Below are 10,304 nucleotides of genomic sequence, written 5' to 3' on the forward strand. Positions count from 1 at the left end.
GTACCCATTTGACCTAGCCTCGATGACTTGATAAGCAGAACTCAACTAGAGGAAGATTGAAAATTAAAAATAATTTTTTTAATGTAAAGGAAATGATGGCAAATTTGATGAACTTGACCTATACTCATGGAGATAGTAGCTCAAAATACCAACAGAGAGGGAAGGAGTCTTCACATCCAGTATCAATGCTATCTCCTCTGTATGTATACAGGGTAGATAGGGCCAGGCAACTTAGACATTGGCTACCTAAAATGAGGGGGCAATAAAGGCATGAAGTGACTGGATTACAAAGTTTCAAGGGAGAATTTAGTTTCAGAGTGTGTGGAGATGGGAGGATAGAGTCCCTACTGAATAGTGTCATCTTGTCTTGATGGGTCTGGTGAAAAGAGATGGAGATAAGATTCTTATGATTCAATAGTGAGTAATTATTGTAATGACTATTTGAGACTGTCACAACTGCAAAGTTAGAAGTTTTATAACAAAACTGGGTGAGTAGTTAATCTTACAGTCCAGAAACAGAGGACCCTAGGACCATCAAGGAAGAAGAGCATGGAGGCAGAGATGGGGACATGGAGGGAGGAATCATCTGAGGACTTTAGATTTATGGAAAGAGAGGGACTGGGAGTTAGCAGCCAAGAGGCAGATTTGCAGAATGTGCCCTCTGGTGGCTTAAATTATGCCTGAGTGTTAAAAAAAAAAAAAGAGTTAAAGTAAATAGAGAGAAATACTGCTAAGTGATGGTACATGGAGGGGATTATAATCATCGTAATGAAACGAGGTGTATGATTTGTTGAATGTAAAACTGATGATATGCCCTATAAACTTTCATTAAATCACAATAAAAAATTAAAAAAAGAAACCCAGTATATTATGGTAGGTGAAATTAGGTGTTCAGTGAGTATGGAAATTAAATGAAGGGTACAAAAAAGCAGTATCTGTGAAGCACAATAAAATGAAGCACAATAAAATGAGGTATGCCCGTAAAAAAAAAGAAAAGAAAACCTTTTATTAACTGTTTACATTTGTCAAATACAATATTTGTACTTTTTTGATTGAGTAATTTTAGACACCTTAATGTCCTCTAGGTTCATTCATGTAGTGAGGTGTTTTGCAGATTCATTGCCATTCTTCAATGCTGTATAGCATTATATTGTGTGTATGTACCAAAGTCTGTTTAACCACTTCCATTGGCGGACATTTAGTCTGTCTCTATTGGGCTGCGGACCTTAAGGCCAGCAGTTCGAAACTACCAGCTGTTCCGAGGGAGAAAGATGAGGCGTTCTGCTCCCGTAAAGATTTACAGCCTCGGAAACGCTGTACAGGGTCGCTATGGGTCGGAAACGACTCGATGGCACTTAACAACAACAACAACAACAACCTTTTCATATGTCTCTTGTAGATTGCATTTTGAAAGATCCTGTTTTCTTATCCATTCTGCTCTCTCTCTTGACTGGTGCATTTAATCCACTCACATTCAGTGTAATTATCAGTAGGTATTAATTGATTGCTGTCCTTTTCTCTGTTATTTTTATTTTGTTTGTTGTTGTGTGGTGCTGCTGGTTGATTTGCTCCACATAATTTTCTGTGCTGAATTCATTTTGTTTGTGGGTTTTTGTTTCATTTTCATTTTTTTTGTGCAATGTTTGCTAAATCTTGCTGATTGTTCTCTTTTTCATTTGGATGTGCAGGTGTACTAATTTTAGGATAAATCATAGGTTACTCTCTCATCTACTAAATTTTTCCCTATTTAAAACAGTCTGTTTATCTTGAAATCTATTTGACCCCATCATCATTTGGAAGTTCTGTATCTATACTATTCCTTCCTTTTTCTTTGTGGTTGACATCATTATAAACTATGAGTTGTTCCATATTTTTAGTCTTATGAGTTTGCTTTACTTTAAACATTTCTGTATTTGGATTGAGTTCTGGCTGGTGTTGTCATGTATGGTAATCTCACATTATTGACTGCTGTTGTTGGTTCTCAGTTCTAAGAACATCATTTAGAAGTTTTTGTAAAGTTGGTCTTAACATTACAAATTCCTTAAATTCTGTTTATCAGGAAACATCCTAATTTTGCAGTTGTATTTGATGTACAACTTTGTTCAGTATACGATTCTTGGCAATTTTCTTCTTTCTGAGTTTCACGTATGTCATTCCATTGCCTTCTTGCCTGCTTGGTTTCTGCTGAAAAATCAGAGGTTAGTCTTATTTTTACCTGAGCTGATCTCAGGATTCTTTCCTTACATTTGGTTTTGGAAGTTTTATTATGATACATCTTGACAACTTTCTTTGGGAATCTATCCTATTTGGGGTTCGTTCAGCTTCTTGCATGCGTATCTTCTCATCTTTCATAATGTTAGGGAAGTTTTTTCCCACAACTCTTTGAAAATTTTCTGTGCTTTTTATTGTCTCTTCCTGTTCTGGAATTCAAATCACCCATAAGTTGTTCTTCCTCATGGTGTTCCACATAATGCTTAGACTTTTTTCAGATTTTTAAAATCTGGCTGCGAACCTTAAGGACAGCAGTTCGAAACTACCAGCCGCTCCGCGGGAGAAAGATGAGGCGTTCTGCTCCCATAAAGATTTACAGCCTCGGAAACCCTGTACAGGGTCGCTATGGGTCGGATCCCACTTGACGTCACTTAACAACAACAACAACAACATATTAGTATTGAAAGATGTATATTCATGCTCATTAATTTGGGATCCAAGCCATGATATTTTCAATATCCTCACATACATGCGAAAGCTGGACAGTGAATAAGGAAGACCATAGAAGAATTGATGTTTTTGAGTTATGGTGTTGGAGGAGAATATTGAAAGTGCCATGGGCTGCTAAAGAACCAATAGATCCATTTCAGAAGAAGTGCAGCCAGAGTGCTCCTTGGGGGCCAAGATCGCCAAACTTCGTCTCTCATACTTTAGACATATTATCAGGAGGAACCAGTCCTTGGAAAATGACATTACATTTGGTAAAGGGGGGGGGGTCAGCGAAAAAGAGGAAGACCTCCAACAAGATGGATTGATACCGTGGCAGCAGCAATGGGCTCAAGCAGAGTAATAATTGTGAGGACAGTTCAGGACCGGGTAGTGTTTCTTTCTGTTGAGCATAGGGTAACTATGAGTCAGAACTGATTCAATAGCACCTAACAACAACAACACACAAACCAGTTCAGGATAAGAGAGAAACATGAAGTTGTAGAAAGCCATATTGGAGTTGGACAAGGGCCTGTTGGTCTGCTCTTAGAAAAGGCAGATCCTGATTCTACAATGAGAATCAGCAGATAGAGGCTCATTCTGACAGGCTGATTCTGGAGTGAGGGGAGCAGGGAGTGAGGAAGAGTGAAAGAAGCAGAGAGAGAAGCAATGAGTTCTCCAGTCCTTGGACCCCATTAGACATCATGGGTTCATGGAAGAGCCCTGCCTCAGCATGTCAGCATTGGTTTGTTCTCAGGACAGGCAATGTGTACTCCCCACCTCCCTCTGGAGGAGGTCCGTACACTGACCTTGGGGGCATCCTAAGAGATTGTGGGGTCACAGGTGCAGGATTCTGGTGTGGAGAGTGAGATATCATTCCTAAACTGACTCATCCTTTTCCCAGAATCTCCAGCAAACAGACCCTTCTCCAGGGAAAGGACAGAAACCCCAGTTTCCAGGGGAACTCTGAGCAACTCTGGGAGAAAGACTTATATCTTCTGACCTTGGAGGTTCCCAAGACAGGCTCATCCTGATCCCCTAATGTCATCACTTATTCAAAACTCAACTCAACACAAGAGATCCAAGAATGTCAGAGTAAAACTGTATTCCATAGAGTTTCAATGGCTGGGTGGACTTGAACCTCCAGCCTTTTGGTTAGTAGTCAAGTATTTTGCCATTTGTACAACTCTTTACAATTTCAATCTGCCATTTAAAATCTGACTGATGTTCTTTCTTGTATCTTCATTGCATGCCCAGGGAGCCTGAGTTCTTATCTGTGGTAGTCAGCTCTCTTTAACTCTTATTCCCATGACCCTGCTATGGCTGGGAGGGTGAGGGTGCTGACCTTGGACAAGGCTGGGTCTGGGGACTAGAACCTTCTCTTTCTTTGTCCCATTAATCCCTCTGGAAATCAAGTGCAAGCAGACTGGGGATTACTGAATCCAGGAGACACCCACTAAATGTTTGGGGAATGAGACAATGAAAAAAAGAGGTTGAATGAGGCTTTGCATGGGTGAGGCCCACATCTGATTCCCAAGATGTTCAGGTGGCCCCAAATCCCAACAGCCTGTGTCCTGGCAGTCAGGATCCTGCTCAGCCCAATGACTGAATATTGACTCTATACAGAAGGAAAAAACATTGACGTTGAGTTGATTCCAATTCACGGTGACCCAACAGAATAGAGTAGAACTACTTCATACAGTTCTCAAGGTTGTAATCGCTACAGAAGCAGATTGCCACATCTTTCTCCCAGAGTGGTTGGTTAGCAGACAAGAGCCACCAGGGCACCTTGCTGTGTCTTTCAAAATGCCAACCAATGGTTGATGATGCATGGAGGGGATTTTAACCATGGCAATGAAACGATATACGATAGGATGAATGTAAAGCTAATGTTCTCCCATGTAAACTATCACTAATTCACCATAAAACATTAAATAATAATAATTTTTAAAAAGCCAACCAAACCAAATACCCTACTGCCAAGGAGTTGATTCTGACTCTTAGTGACTCTTTAAGACAGAGTAGAACTGCTGCACAGGATTTCCCAAACTGTAAATGTTTATGGCAGCAGACAGCCTCATCTTTCTCCTACAGAGTGGCTAGTGGATTTGAACCTCTGACCTTTGTGTTAAGCCCAATGCTTAATTATGTACCACCAGACTTTCACAGTAGGAAAGGATAGGTAGAAAAATTATTTTGGGGGAAACTTTAGGAGGAAAACCTTGTGAGAAGATTTAAGACAGCCTTGTCCTCAGCCAGGAGTCTGGAGATGGTTAGGTAGGCTGTGCTTCTGCATTTGGAGCCAGTGAATCAGTCAGGGATCGCTGAGGGCTGATTACTGACACCATAAATCAGGGATTTGGCAGGGAGGGGGGAGGTACCAGGAGACATAAGGAGCTCTGGTAGCGTAGTGGTTGCGGAATCCAGCTGTTAACCTCAAAGTCAGCACTTCCAAACTTCCAGCTGTTCCGCGGGAGAAAGATGAGGCGTTCTGCTGCTCCGGTAAAGATTTATAGCCTCGGAAACCCTGCACAGGGTCGCTGTGAGTCGGAACCGACTCCACGTTAAATAACAACAACAACAACAACCAGGAGACATAGTTATAAACTCCATATTGCTGCTGCTGCTTCCAGCACTGGTGATGCTAAACACCTGACCCAGAGTCTTGGACTCCAAGGGGGACTAAGTCAGGGTAGACTGAACCCAGGACTCTGAAAGGAGGGAAAACACACTCTGAGGAGGAGGGATAAAGGTGAACTCAGGTGACTCGGATGATCCCTTCTTTTAGCTCTGTCACCTGTGCCATGCATGAGGAAACAGGGAAGAAGTGGAGCCGAGGCCATGGTGAAGGCACTTCAAGAATGCTGAGCACTGTCATCTGGGCCTGACGTCCCAGACTTCTTCTATCCCCGCCCACTAATGTGGGCGGGGCTCCCATGCAAATTAATTTCCTGCACCTGCCTCTACTCACACCCACCTGATCTAGCCCTTAATTGGGGCACTTGTGTGCCTGGATAGCAGAGCAGAGCTGAGGAATTAACTTTTTCTTCCTATATTTTTCTTAGAGTCATCCCATGATGTAAAATCTTACCTTTGTTCTTTCCTGATAAGCCCAGGAGAGAAAGTCCTCCTGACACCTCTCAGGTTGATGTCACTCAGGTCAGAAGAGTGCCTGTGAGAAGCAATAAGTTTAGGTTTCATGAACATCTTGTGGATGTGTCCCTGGCTCTGCAGAGTTCTCTCTGCTTTGGCGTGATGTTGTCACCCTAACTCCCACAGGCCTAGAGGACACCCCACAAAGCCTTCCACCAGAAAGAACTCTCGGGGGCTACAGTCATGAGAAAGTGAGCTGCCCACATGAAATCCATCTGCAACAACTCCAAAAAGCTTGACTCAGGAACAGTCTTGTTCATGTCCCTAAGCCTTCACTACTTGATGGTGAATCCTCTGTAGGGACTCCCCCATCATGCAGATCAGGAAGAAGAATGCTAAACCACCTTCAGGAGACTCATCTGAGTGGGGGCCTACAGGTACCAAAAACTCAGAGAGAGGGGAACTTCCTCTCTGATGGGAAGAACTCGTTTCTCAGGAGGTTGTGTGAAACCTCATTGCTTTTGTCCCTCTCTTGTTATTTAGCCTTGCATGAGGGGCAGTGTCAGGAAGCATGAAGTGCAGGGTCACAAAATCCCAGTTGTTTTGCCAGAACACCAGAAAGGGAAGGCACAGGAAATAGGAAATACTGAGAAGATTGTAGAGCTGGATAAGCTTGGGAAAGAAACTTCACAAATTGTTCAAGAAACCTAGACTCATTTCTTCTCACAGTCACTCTTCTGACCTGAGTGACTCTACATGATCTACGCAACGATCTCTTCCTCATCGCTAGAATGAAAAAGAACAAGGGTCTATTTGCCCTGACCTCCCTCCTGTTTCTTTTCCCCAGAAGGGCCCAGACTGTCATCTTCTCCTCAATTCTCTGCAGGGATGACTCTTGCTTCTTTGAAATGAATACATGTGAATGATCACAGCAGAATATAAAAATCATATCACCTAATATGCGGAAACATAGAAGAGCAATAAAAAGAAATCCACAGAATCTCCATTTTAGCACCTATCCTTTTGGGTGTTTCCATCTGTCACACACATGAAGTTCACACCTGTGTGTACTCTGTTCTCCAGGTATTGCATATTCTATAAGGTGGGACCACTTGTTTTGCTGATTTATTTCCAGTCCCAGCAGAAAGAGGCATTTGGTTATATTGCTTACAACAATGAATTGTTGTTGTTAAGTGCTTTAGAGTGGGTTCCAGCCCATAGTGACCCTGTATAGGGTTTCTAAGGAGCAGCTGGTGAGCTGGAACTGCCGACCTTGAGGTTCAAATCGATTTTGCAGTCCAGCACCTACAGCACCACATCAGGCCTCCAAAACATTGAATTCGTGCATGGATATTATAAGTACATATATATAAAGCATTTCAAGATATATCTTGAAGTATATACTGCTGTCTGTGATAGGATAATATCCATACATCTATAAGGAAGACCAGTTAAAATGACTATTATTCAAAATTACATACCAACCACTGAAGCCAAAGATGAGGAAACTGAAAAATTCTACAAACTTCTTCAGTCTGAGATTGATCAAGTATGCAATCAAGATACATTAATAATTACTGGTGGTTGGAATGTGAAAGATGGAAACAAAGAAGGCTAAATAGTTGGAAAATATAGCTTTGATGACAGAAACAATGCTAGAGATCACATGACAGAATTTTTTTTTTTTTTTTTTGTGAATTGAGTGAAGATTTAGAGACAAAAGCATAAGTTTTACATTCACCAAATCACACACTTTATTTCATTTCAGTGATTGAAATTCCCTCCATGCAACAGCAGCTATCCCACTTCCTCCCTGTGTTTTCTATTTCCTTTCCATCACTTTCCCATCTCTCCTCAATTTTGTCCTTAGGTAAATGTACTTTTGATTTTGAATGATTGACCATTCCACAGTGAACACACTTTCCTACTGTTGTTGCCCACCTATATATATCTATCCATTGCTTGGATGAAAATTGGGTCATGAGAGTGAGTTCCTTTTCAGACTTGAAGGATGGTCAATGACCATACTCTTAAGTTCCTCCAGTCTCTTGCTAATCAGTAAGCCATTTTTTTGTTTTAGTAATTTTGAGTTTTGTTATATATTTTCTGCCACTCTATCTGAGACCTTCTTGTGATCCCTTTCACAGCAGTTGGTAGTGGTAGGTGGGTACCATCTAATTTTTCTGGTCTCAGAGTCATGGAGACTGATGTTCATATGTTCCATTAATCCATCGAACTAATTGATTCCAAGCATTTTCAATTCTCTTCACTCTACACGTGACAGAATTTTTCAAGACAAACGACTTATTTATTGCTGTTTTTTCAATAACATAAATGGCAACTATATACACGGACCTCACTAGGTGGAATGCACAGGAATTAAATTGACTAGATGAAAAGATGACAGCAAAGGTCATCAGCCAAAACAGGGCCAGGGACTGACTGTGGAACAGATCTTCAGTTGCTCATAGGAAACTTCAGGCTGATGCTGAAGAAAATTGAAACAACAGCTTGAGAACCAAACTATAACCTTGAATATGTCCCACTTGAATTGAGAGACCATCTCAGGAACAGATTTGATACATGAGATACTAATGATCAAAAACCGGAAGAACTGTGGGATGACATGAAGAGCAATATATATGAAAAAAAGCAAAAAGTTCATTAAAAAGACAGGAAAAAAAAAAAGAAAAGACTAAAATGGTTGTCAAAAGAGACTGAAAATTGCTCTTAAGCATCAAGAAGCTAAAGTAACTGGAAGAAATGAGGAAGTGAAACAGCTGAACAGAAAATTTTAAAGGGCAGCTTGAGAAGACAAAGCCAGGTATTATTATGAAATGTGCAAAGACCTGGAGTTAGAAAACAAAAAGAAAAGAACACGCTCAGTATCTCTCAAGTTGAAAGAACTTAAGAAAAAATTCAAGCCTTGAGTTGCAATATTGAAGAATTCTGTGAGGAAAATATTGAATGATGCAGAAAATATCAAATAAGATGGTAGGAATACACAGTCACTGTACCAAAAAGAATTAGTTAATGTTCATTAATTTCAAGAGGTAGCATATGATCAAGAACCCATGATAATAAAGGAAGAACTCCAAGCTGCACTGAAGGCATTGGCAAAAAGTGAATCTCCAGGAATTGATGGAACACAAATTGAAATTTGAATGAACACTGGAGGCACACATTTGTCTATGCCAAGAAATCTGGTAGACAGCTACTTGGCCAACCAATTGGAAAAGATCTGTACTTGTGCCCATTCCAAAGGTGACCCAACAGAATTAGAAAGTCTTCAATATTGATTGCAAAAATGTAAGGAAAACAAAAATCCTCACAATTGGATCAATACATAATATCATGATAAAAGGAGAAAAGATTGAAGTTGTCAAAGACTTCATTTTGCTTGGATCCACACTCACTGAAGCAGCAGTCGAGAAATCAAACGGCATATTTCATTAGGTAAATCTGCTGCTAAAGACCTCTTTAAAGTGCTAAACAGCAAAGATGTCACTTTGAAGATTAAGAGACCCCTGATCCCAGCGATGGTATTTTCTATGTCCTCATGTGTATGTGAAAGTTGGACAATGAATGAAGAAGACCACAGAAGAATCGATGCATTTGAGTTATGCTGTTGGTGAAGAATATTAAACATACCATGGACTTCCAGAAGAACAATCAAATCTGTCTTGGAAGAGGTACAGCCAGAATGCTCCTAAGAAGTGTGGGTGTTGAGACGTGGTCTCTTGTTCTTTAGATATGTTGTCAGGAGGGATCAGTCCCTGGAGGGTAAATGAAAAGACTACCAACAAGATGGACTGACACAGTGGCAGCAACAATTGACACAAACAACAATTGTGAGGATGGCACAGGAATAGGTTCAAACATAACAGTTGGTGAGGATGGTGCAGAACATGGTTTAAAAGATTCCTGAAAAAATAGAACTAAGAGATAATGGAAGTGGTCCATGTACTTTTTGAAGCGCCCTTGTATATTATAGATATGAAGAAATACACACAGAGATACATACACATTTACAATATTCTGCATAAATAGAATCATGTGATCTAGGTAATTTTGTTTGCTGCTGCTTCATTCAATTCTAGAGACATCTACTTCTTCCTCACATCTATCTCCTCACTAAAGACCATGAGCTCCTTCCTAGATTTCTTTTTTTTTTTTTAACCTTTTTATTGTGAATTGAGTGAAGGTTTATAGAGCAGATCATCAAGTTATACATTCAGAAAATCATATACTTTGTGTCATTACAATGATTGCAATCCCCTCCATGTACCATCAGCCAACAGTATTGACCTCTATTTCCTTTAACTCTTGCACTCCTCCCTGTGTCTTTTGCTACCTTCATCTTTGCTCTTGTTGTGTATTGCGTGCCCAGTTGCCCACATTAACATGTGTTGACTCTCTAGATGGTGAAAAATTCCCTCCACTCCCCAGCTCCTGGTAACCGTCATAGAATGTTCCATTTAGCAAGAAAATCTTTTCGTAACTTTTTTTTTTTT

This window comes from Chrysochloris asiatica, unplaced genomic scaffold (genome assembly GCF_000296735.1).
Source record: "Chrysochloris asiatica unplaced genomic scaffold, ChrAsi1.0 scaffold00306, whole genome shotgun sequence".
Classification (NCBI taxonomy): Eukaryota; Metazoa; Chordata; class Mammalia; order Afrosoricida; family Chrysochloridae; genus Chrysochloris; species Chrysochloris asiatica.